At 38.7% G+C, this 10,097-nt stretch overlaps 1 protein-coding gene across 8 annotated transcripts in view; it reads left to right on the top strand.

The window, feature by feature from the left end:
- Positions 1-946: 946 nt before the first annotated feature.
- KLHL8 (kelch like family member 8) overlaps positions 947-10,097 on the top strand; it is a 50,663-nt gene continuing 41,512 nt past the window's right edge. For 5 of the 8 annotated variants that reach the window (XM_081238256.1, XM_081238261.1, XM_081238260.1 and 2 more), the window contains exons 1-3: positions 947-1,117; positions 2,299-2,401; positions 9,514-9,644. The gene's annotated coding sequence lies outside the window, so the exon portion shown is untranslated. The remainder of the gene's footprint in view (positions 1,118-2,298; positions 2,402-9,513; positions 9,645-10,097) is intronic. The other 3 variants (XM_081238257.1, XM_081238259.1, XM_081238258.1) reach the window with 3 other exon arrangements.

Below are 10,097 nucleotides of genomic sequence, written 5' to 3'. Positions count from 1 at the left end.
ATTTGTGTGTGTGTGTGTGTGTACACTAAAAATGGTCTTGCTCTATTTTTCAAAATGTATTTACATTAAATTTGCAAAATATAATGTTCTGAAGAGAAATATTCTGAAGTATTAAGATTTATTTCTATTTCTGCTATTTAAAAAAATAAAAGTGATTTTCCCCCTAGAAATGGAATTTCAAATTCAAAGTCATTTTGAGGTTTTTACATAAGATGTTAATGTTAAAAAAAAAAAACTCTTTTCTAGCAAAATCAATCCAAACATATGTGTTAATATTTATAAATGTACCTAGGATTGAATTTATTTTGAAACAGATTCCTAGGGTTGTGAAAGCTAGAGGTTGCTCTAACAAAAGACACATTTCGGGGAATATCCTTCTTCAAAGTTTTTTCTTTGCTCTCTCATTATCCCCCTCCTCCTACATTTCATTGACTTTATAGAAAAATCAGTTTATTTCAACATCATTTTTACTTGCAGTGGTTTTTAGCAGCGAGTGCTTAGGTCAATCAACTGCTTCCGTGGGCTTATAAACTGTGGTTATGTGCTTATAAACACCAGCTGTTTTATATATCCTTTGTAGAGCCTGTGGAGAAACTGACAGCAATAAAAGTAGAAGCCTTCCCCCCACCCCTTTTTTTTTTTTTAGAGACATAAACCCTACGAACCCTCACCATTAGCAGGAGGGGACTTATAGTACTGCCACAGAAGTGAAGAAACGGGTAACTCCACAGGTATTTATGCCTTGGCCTATCTAAAAATGTGTTTTGGGGACGTCCGCTAGGCCCTGGCCAGTCAGCATCCGGCAGGAAAACGCTCCCAGTCGGGTGAAAACTCCCGCTACCCAAGCGGAGCTGGGCTCGGAGAGCACGTGGGGCGGGGGCGGACCCCCGGAGGAGGTAATTGGAAACCACAATTCCCAGAGTGCTGTGCGCAGGCGCGGGCGAGAGGACGCCAGGCACCGGCTGGGTTCGGCGAGGCCGCGCAAAAGGGCGCGCGTCCGTCGGGTTCTCGCGCGGGGCTGGTAAGGCGCCGCTCGGGGCTGCGGGAACGTGATATCGCGGCTGCATCCTTGGCGAGGCCGGGAGGAAGCGAGCGGAGGGACAAGCCGAGGACTGAGGTAACCGGACGCTCGTTCCCCCTCACTCCCCTCTCCCTTTGTGCGGTGCTGTCCCCTCCTGCCAAGTCCTCCCTCACCCCAAATCGTAGCGCCGCCCGGGCTCGCGCCTGCGGCGCGGGGAAACTCCAGCCCTGCGCGCAGTAACCCAAACTCCACAGCTGAGAGGGTTTGGGCCCATTAAACCGCTGCACGGTTTCTGTGGCTCCCACGGGGTCGCGTTCCCCGAGGGAAACCCCAGCCTCTGGCTCTGTCAGCCTCGCCAGCGGGCCCCTGGCTCGCTCCTCTGGGTCTTTCGAAGAAGAGAGGGGCAAGCAGGTGCTTCGCGGGGGTCCCGGGCATGAGCGGAGCGGTGCGGTGCGGCGGGCGCGGGTTCGGGGTCCGGGGAGGGCGGCCCTACACCCCCAGTACCCGCGGCCTGTGGGGGTGGGGCAGGCAGGCTGACTCTGGGCCCTGCGGCGCCGGACGCGCGGCCCGCCGGGGGTTAACCGCGGTCCGGGATGCTCGCTCCGGGGGCTTGCTGCCCGCCCGGAGGGTTAGCCGCCCCTCCGGGACTGGCCCGCCTGAGGGGTTCGTGGCCCGTCGGGACTGGCCGGTCCGCGGGGCTCGCTGAGGGTCGGACTGGCCGGTGCTGGGGGCTTGCAGCCCGCACCCGGTGGACCATCCGCGGGGGTGGAGACCGGATCGAAGAGTGCCTCCCGGTGTGACACCAGAAACTGCAGCCTCTTTCAAAACACGCAGCTGCTCAATGGAGTTGTTTTACAGTCGCGGATGCCTGCTCTCTCCTCCTTTCTCTCAGTTCTGGGCTTAGCTTGCTGGTTTCCTGCGGGAGGCGATTTATCTACTTCGCTCGAGTTTTCTAGCCCGGGGCTGGTCCTTTACTGAATTCACACAGTCCTAGCGTTTGGGTGCCTGAGTTTGAAAAGCTTTTTATATGTTTTCGCACTTGGCAGTGTTGGATCGGATGACTTTTTGTACAAAATTGAACTTTTCTCAGTATTCCTTCTAATCTGCATTAATAGCATAACTACGTTTGGCCCTTTACCTTATGCTAATGTTACCACTTTGGGAGGATTCTTTGGGAAAAAATTCTTGAAAGAAACTGGTTCGATACAGGTATTTTATCTGCTCGTTGCACGTTTTTTTTTTTTTCTTTGCATTGTTTTTTTTTTTTTCCTGTGTAGGTTGATACTTGCTCGACTCTTGGTGTTCTTCATTTTCGTTCTATGAGGAAATCCTTTTCCTCCACCCGCCTCGAGTGTTGATCCTGCCAGAGGGTAGACTTGGGTAAGCCGAGGATCTCTCTACTTGGCGGTGGCTTTTTTCATTGGCTGCTGCTTTTCCTCCTCCTTCCTAGGGGCACCCACTTTAGTTTGTCAGTCAACCCATGACCTACTTCAAACTTTCAGTCACTTTGTATATCGCCCTTAAGATACGAAGAGTATGAACATAAATATCAAAAGAAATCTTAGGATACCATATTCTATTGCATTTAGCTTCATCATGTTAACAGTTAAAGCTGTTAATTCTTTCAGCATTTGATAAGATTACTATTATTTTCTAAGATGGTAATATATTCTGTAATAATTGCACATTCTGTATCCTGGCAGGAAATTTAATTCACAGCCAGTGAGGGCAATTTTAAAAAACACTATTTCCTCATTTGTTAAGAAGAAAGTGAGGTAGATAAATTAGACCCCCCCCACCCTTTATCAAAATAGTTTATATTTAGAGCAGTTTTAGGTTCATAGCAAATTTAAGTGGGAGGTACAGATTTCATATACCCTCTTCTCTCATATGCCCCCTGCCTTGCCCCACGTATGCACAGTCTCCCCTAACAAAAGCCCCACACCAGAATGGTACATTTGTTTCACTCGATGAACCTGCATTGATACATCATCACCCAAAGTCCAGAGTTTACATGAAGGTTCACTCTTGGTGTTGTACATTCTGTGGGATTAGACAAATGACCCTTTTTCAAAAAATCAAGAGCTGTTTTAAGAGTTGTAGAGAACTGAAAATGGGTTTGTCATTTTGAAAAGATCAAAGGGGCTATTTTGAACGTCCTAAAAATTAATTTCAAATAGCTTTTGTGTTTTAAAACATTGGATATTTAAACTGGTTTCTTATAGTTGAATTTTCAGCAAAGAGTCATTTATTTTTGTGTGTTAAGAACTAAAGTGTTGAGGGAGAAGAAATGCTTCGTAGAATAAGAAAATGTCATATTTTTCAGTCCTGAAACTCATTAGTTTGAGAGTTTCTTCACTTTTCTGAAAAACATGTATTATGTAAACCAATGAAGCAAGAGGAAATGGAACATTTGAAATATACTTTTTTTAAAAAAATTGATGTCAATATTCAAAATACAACTACACTAAAATGTGACCCATTAGGCTTTTTAAAAAAAAATCTATTTTCTTTGTGTGAGGGGGTCTTGTGGAAGCATCAGGATGTAATAACATATTGAGCTCAGTTCTGGAACTAGGCAACTCTGGATTACAATACCAGCTCTTCAGTTGTTGTCTCTGTGACTCTGTCAAGTTATTTTCTGAACCTCTATTTCCTTAGCTGTAAAAGGGGGTAAAAATATTCACTTTTATAATGTGAAGTCATTTTATAAACTGTAATGCACTATCATATTCATCAGTATCATTAGTCACATGCTATATTTCAAAATGTTGCCAGTGTAGTTTATTTTCTGTTGAATACTGCTTATGTAAGTACTGTCAAACTTCTTTTTTTAAGGGTTGGCTGTACAAGAGAGTTCATTGTCTGGTTATGAATAATTTAGTTGGTTCTTGTGAGTCAGAGGTAAAATTATGGAAGAGGGTCAAAGGGACCTTGAGAAAATTTCTACTTTGTCTGTGGTTCTTAACCTGGATCTATGGATGTGTCCATAAATGGTCTTCCAAGAGTCTGAATTCTGTGTAAATTTGTGTTTTTCTGGGGAGAAGACCCACAGCTTTCAATGTATGTTTAAAAGGAGTTCATGACCCTTTTTAAGGAGGTTTCTTTACTAGATATTTTGCAGATTATTTTTAAAATTATTTTTGTGATAAAGGAAAGTGAACAGAGTTTTGTGTGTTTGTGTATGTGTATACAGATAATTTTTGAAGCACTGTGAGTGCCTGTTTTTCTTCTAGAAATATAGGTTGATATTTTTGATATGTTCATACCAATAAGAGTGCTGCTGCTTATACCTGGAGTGCACGCCACTGATTGATCCATTATTGTTAGGCAGATAATGTCCACTCCTCCTCCTACCCCTCCAGCCTTGATGGGCATTAAAATGCATGGCAAAGCATGTCACCCTGATACAATCCAGCATGTTAGAATATGATTTTGAAATGCTAAAAGATAATTTGGTTTGTTTATTCTAAAATTTGAACTTTTTTTCTTTTCTCAACAAAACACCAAATGCTAAAGAAGATTAAGTATTTTCTCTTCCAAACTAGATGATGATACTTACATAGTATATTTATGTTGTATTTCTTCTTATATAACACGGAATGTGAAGTTATATTAAATCCTAATTCATGATCATTTTAACATTCAGCATTGCTGGGTTGGAAAGAATATGAAATTTACAGTCAGCTTATGTAGATTAAATTTTAATTTGTGATTTTAATTATGATTTAATTACATTTAAAATTAATCTTATTTGCATTTTTGGAATTTCAGAAGTAGGTTAGTGTTCTAAGTTTGAGTTCATTCCTGTAATAGAGTTTGGAAGTAAGCTATATCAAACTGCCCTATTTTCTTTGTTAGTGATAGGTTGCTGGGCTATAAGGCTTTACAGTGTGAAGCCAACTTCTGTTTCTGGGTCAGTTACCAGTAGCAGTCACAAGGTCGGAAGAGTATGAGATGGATCAATTGATGGTATACAAACTTATGAATGAGTGTATCCAGTGGAGTAATGTCTCTTTTAAAAACTATTAATTAATTAATTAATTTGTTTATTTGGCTGCATCGGGTCTTAATTGAGGCATGCGGGATCTTTCGTTGAGGCGTGCGGGTTTTCTCTTCTGTAGTTGTGGCGCGCGGGCTCCAGGGCGCATGGGCTCTGTAGTTTGCGGCAGGTGGTCTCTCTCATTGAAGTTCATGAACTCAGCAGTTGTGGCCCGCGGGCTTAGTTGCCCCGTGGCATGTGGGATCTTAGTTCCCTGCCCAGGGATCGAACCCGCGTCCCTTGCATTGGAAGGCGGACTCTTTACCACTGGACCACCAGGGAAGTCCCTCTCTTTTTTGAGTTTTTCTTTTCTTTTCCCCTTTGATATTGGTATTTTCATTTGATATCTGAATGCTTTTCAAAGTTCAAGGTTCTAACTAAATACTTCGGGATTTATAAAGTAGCAGAACTATGTTTAGCTCTCTAGATTTGTACTTTATAAAAGTAGTCTGAGAGGTCTATATGGATCTTGGAGATCAGTTAGAGATGAATGTCAGCATTTGCATAGTGTGTGTATATCTGTATACACACACACATATATATAAAAGTCACTGTGTTGCATCTTTAGTTATTTTAATGCAGAGGATTGCGTATTTCTTTAAAAATGAAAGTTTGAGTTAAATTAATTGGATACAGAAAACAGGAATCATTTTAGCAAAAATTTTATCTATGGAAATACTGTCATGTTAAGAAGATCAGTGATTTTATAAGGGAAAAGAATCTGCAAAAAGAAAAAAATACGTATAAGTGAATCACTTTGCTGTTCACCTGAAACAAACACAACATTGTAAATCAACTATACTTCAGTTTTTAAAAAATCAGTGACTTTATGTGTGTTCTCTTACTCTTGAACTTTAAAAAAAATTCAAAAACATTTTCTGTATGGGGAGAATATTATTAACATCCATATTTTAGTTCTTAAAATCTACACATACCATACAAAGATGTAGTTACACTCCCTGTACAAAGACAGTTAATGCCATCTTTGGCCTAGTGTGAAGAGTTTTGGCTGTATAGTCATTCAAGCCTGTGTTGAGTCTTGGGCATTGCCACTTAATAGCTGTGTGACCTTGGGTAGGTTTCTTAACTTCTGTAAGCCTTATTGTCTGCAACTGTAAATACAGGAATAATATCTCTTTGAGTTGTCCTGAGGAGTGGAATGAATAAACGTGAAATATCTAACTCAAATAATAGCAGTTACTTGTATAGCTTTTGTGCCAGACAATTTATTAACTCAGTCCTTATAACAATTTTATGAATTATGAAGTTTGTACTGTAACTTTCCTCATTTGTACAGGTAAAGAAACTGAGGCTGATAAAAGGTTATATAACTTAACCAAAGTCATACAGTCATACATACAAAGTAGATAGTAAGCACTCAACTAATGCTGACTGTTGTTTATTTTTTTAAAAAGAAAGACTTAGAATAATATAGCCAGTTCTCATCTTTTGCTATAGTGAAAAATGAATCTGAATGTAGATCATTATATAGCATATTTTATTTCTTTGCTGGAAAAAATGTTGATTGGAGGATCGTGTCCCTCACCAAGGGCTGAGGATCACATAATTTATAAAAGTAATAATGCCCATTTATTGAATGCTTGCTGTGAACTAGATACAGGTCTAAGTACTTATATACTACTTTATCCTTCCCAACAGTCTTACAGAAAGCTGAGGCTCAGAGTGATTTTAAGTGACTTGCCCAAGGTTACACAACTAGTAGGGAATCTCAAAACTGGCTCTAAAGTCTGCTATTAACCACTAGTTTATTTTCCTTGTGTTAGATATGACTATAGATTTCTCTAAAAAGAAAGGCAACAGCTTAAATAATTTTAAATAGGAAAAAAGTACTCTCATAGTTTAGAACTAGAAGGACAGTAGGCCCTCTGTATCTGCAGATTCCATATATGCAGATTCAAGGAAACTCAGATCGAAAATATTCAAGAAAAAAAATTCCAGAAAGTTCCAAAAAGCAAAACTTGAATTAGCTGTGCACTGGCGACTATTTACATAGCATTTACATTGTATTAGGTATTATAATTAATCCAGAGAGGATTTAAAGTATATGAGAGGAGGATGTACATAGGTTATATGCAAATACCATGCCATTTTATATAAGGGACTTGAGCATCTTTGCATTTTGGTACAAAGGGCCGTGTCCTGGAACTAATCCCCCAGGATATCAAGGGAACACTGTAAACAGCAATTTCCCAGATCTATGGTCTTGTAGGCCAAACCCAGCTTGCTTCTGGTTTTGTAAAGTTTTATTGGAACACAACCACACTCATTACTTTATCATCTATGGGTGCTTTCCTACCACAATGGCATAGTTGAGTAGTTGTGACAGTCTCAATGACACATAAAACCTGAAATATTTACTGTCTGGCCCTTTACAGAAAAAGATTGTTGACCCCTGACCTAGATCAATGCTGTTCTTTTATAAATGAAGAAACTGAGACATGAGAGATTAGGTAACTTCCCAATAATGCAGTTAGTTAAAATCCAATTCTCCTGATACCTAACTCACTGTTTTTTTCTCCTATACCATGCTACTTCTTAAGTCCTATAAAATCAACAAGTGTACCATATAATCATTATATATGGGACTTTAAAGTATTATAAAATGTTTATAATATATAGGAATATTTAACCTAGTTAAAACAGAATGCTAGCTATAATAAGAGTAAACATTTAGTCATTTCTCTTTCTTAGAATTTGAAGAGCTTTGGGATTATACTTTGTATAGCCCATGTCTTAAAGTTCTGCAGCCAGCTTTAAACTTATATTTCCTTATTTTCCTTCACAAATTTCTCTGTAAAAAATAGAGGCTTTGGAATTGTTTCATTAATTGATTGTAAACAGCAGCTCAAGTTAGAAACCTATCACATATACATCTATAAAATACAGATCATACAGTTTGTACCTAGTTTTTTCTACTTACCGTTACATTATCCATGGAAGTTTTTAAGCATTGAGGTGATATGATCAGATTTGAATTTGGGAATGATAACTGGCAGCAGTAAGAAGGATGTATTGGGGAGAGAAGAGGCTGTGGGGAGGCTATAATAATAACTGTGAGATGATGGGGCCTGTGACTAAAGTGTGGCTGGAGAAGCAAGGCCAACAATATGAGAAAAATTTAGGGAGTAGAGTGTATGAAACTTGGTTATAGTTGGATAAAGTGGAATGGGAACTTTGAGTACGTGTGAGCTATTGCATTCAAATGGGAAGCCCTCTCGATCACGAAGGCTAGTTTAGGCTCTCCCATATTATCTGGCATATTTCTCTACTATTGCCTTTACCACATTATTATTATCACCTGTTTGTGTCCTGTCTAGATGATTCAAGCTCCTTAATGGTGGGAATTATGTCATGTCTTATTCATCTTTTGGGGGGACAGATTACTTTAAAAAATTAGATTATGCTTTTGCATACATTTTTTTTTTAAAAAAGGAAAATACAAGAGATAGATTGGTTAAGGTATTCCTAAATTTCTTCACATTTAGGATCTGACTCTTGAAGCATTTTAATGAGTCACTTGTTTTTCCATTCATTATAATCTCATCCATCTAGAGGATTGATGATGCAGCCTTTCTTAAGTGTGCTGTATCATCTTCTGAGGGATTTTCGTCGAGGCCACTAACAACACCATTCTTCAAATTTTGATGTGGGTACTTTCTTGGTGTGTAATACATGTTATTTTTGCATGTATCTTAGTAGCAAAACATAATACAGCTTCACCTGTTGTGGCTACCTGCCTTTCTTGAGTCCCATAAAGTAGTGCTTTTCAGATGCTGTAGTGAAAAACTAGTTTGTGAACTAATACTTTGGTAAAGACAATAAAAATAAATTAATTACTGGAAAAATGAAATGGAAAAAAGGGCACACAAAGTTCAAACTTCAATTTTTTATGAAATTCAACAGACATAAAATTACTTTCAAATATAACTTTGCTATCAGAGTTTCTAGACACTCCATTTGTGTACTGCCTCACTGCAGACCTGTTTAAAAAAAACGTTTGTGGACCAGATCCACTTTGAATAGTACTGCTAGTACTGCTGTAAAGCACTTTGTTGTTGCTTTTCATATTCATCTTTGAATTTCCAGAACCTGCAACATAACATGTGATGACTGATTGAATGATTAATATAAGACAGATGGTGTTTATCCTTAACACTGACAGTGTTTGTTTTTTTATTGAAATTTCTTGAAGTGTTATAAAACCACATGAGTAGTATATATCCTTAGTATATATATGCATATGTTGGTTTATGTGCTAAGTTTGTAAAAATAAAAGGAAGTTCCCAAACTCCAAAGAGAAGACTGATTCTTGTATAGCCATGGTAACAATTAGTCATCAGAACCATTTCAAATCTGCTTACTCAATAAATGACAGTTCTTTAGCATTCATTTTAAGTCAGTGTAATAAATCAACAACAACTTCCCTTAGTGAACAAGATTTTGCAAGCCTCTGCAAGTCCACCAGCCACTGAACGCCACACTTCCTCGCAAGCTCTATGTAAGATTAGTGATGTGCTCTACTCAGAGGGACTATGCCTGACCAGCATGGCTCTCCCTGAAGTAAGTAAGAATTATTATTTAGCTTTGTGTTTTTTGCTTTATTTCATATATTGAGTGGGAAATATCTCATCTTTTGACACTTGGAAACAAATTATTGGTAAATTAATTTTTTAGTAGGCTTCATGTTTTTATTCAAGTAATTATCATCTGTTATCTGAGTACAACCCTGTGACTTCTATGACATTCTCAAGTAAAAATAATAATAGGGGTTCCTCTTAAGAGTTTGCAAATGCAATTCACATATTTAGGTAAACTTCAAGTCCTTTTTTTTTAACTGTTTTATACTAGACCTTTAAACTATTGTGACTGTAATAAATTAAGTGGTCCAGTTCAAACAAGGAAATGATTATTGGTAGTGAAGCATCAGTAGAATGCCTTCTCAAAAAACAGACTCTAAAATAGGAACATCTTACAAAATATACAGTGCAGTGAAAATGTTGTTTTTAGACCCGG

This window comes from Mesoplodon bidens, assembly GCF_964165515.1.
Source record: "Mesoplodon bidens genome assembly, chromosome: 1".
In the NCBI taxonomy this organism is placed as follows: domain Eukaryota; kingdom Metazoa; phylum Chordata; class Mammalia; order Artiodactyla; family Ziphiidae; genus Mesoplodon; species Mesoplodon bidens.
The sequence above is the reverse complement of the archived record's forward strand: the minus strand, read 5'-3'. Positions and strand labels throughout refer to the sequence as shown.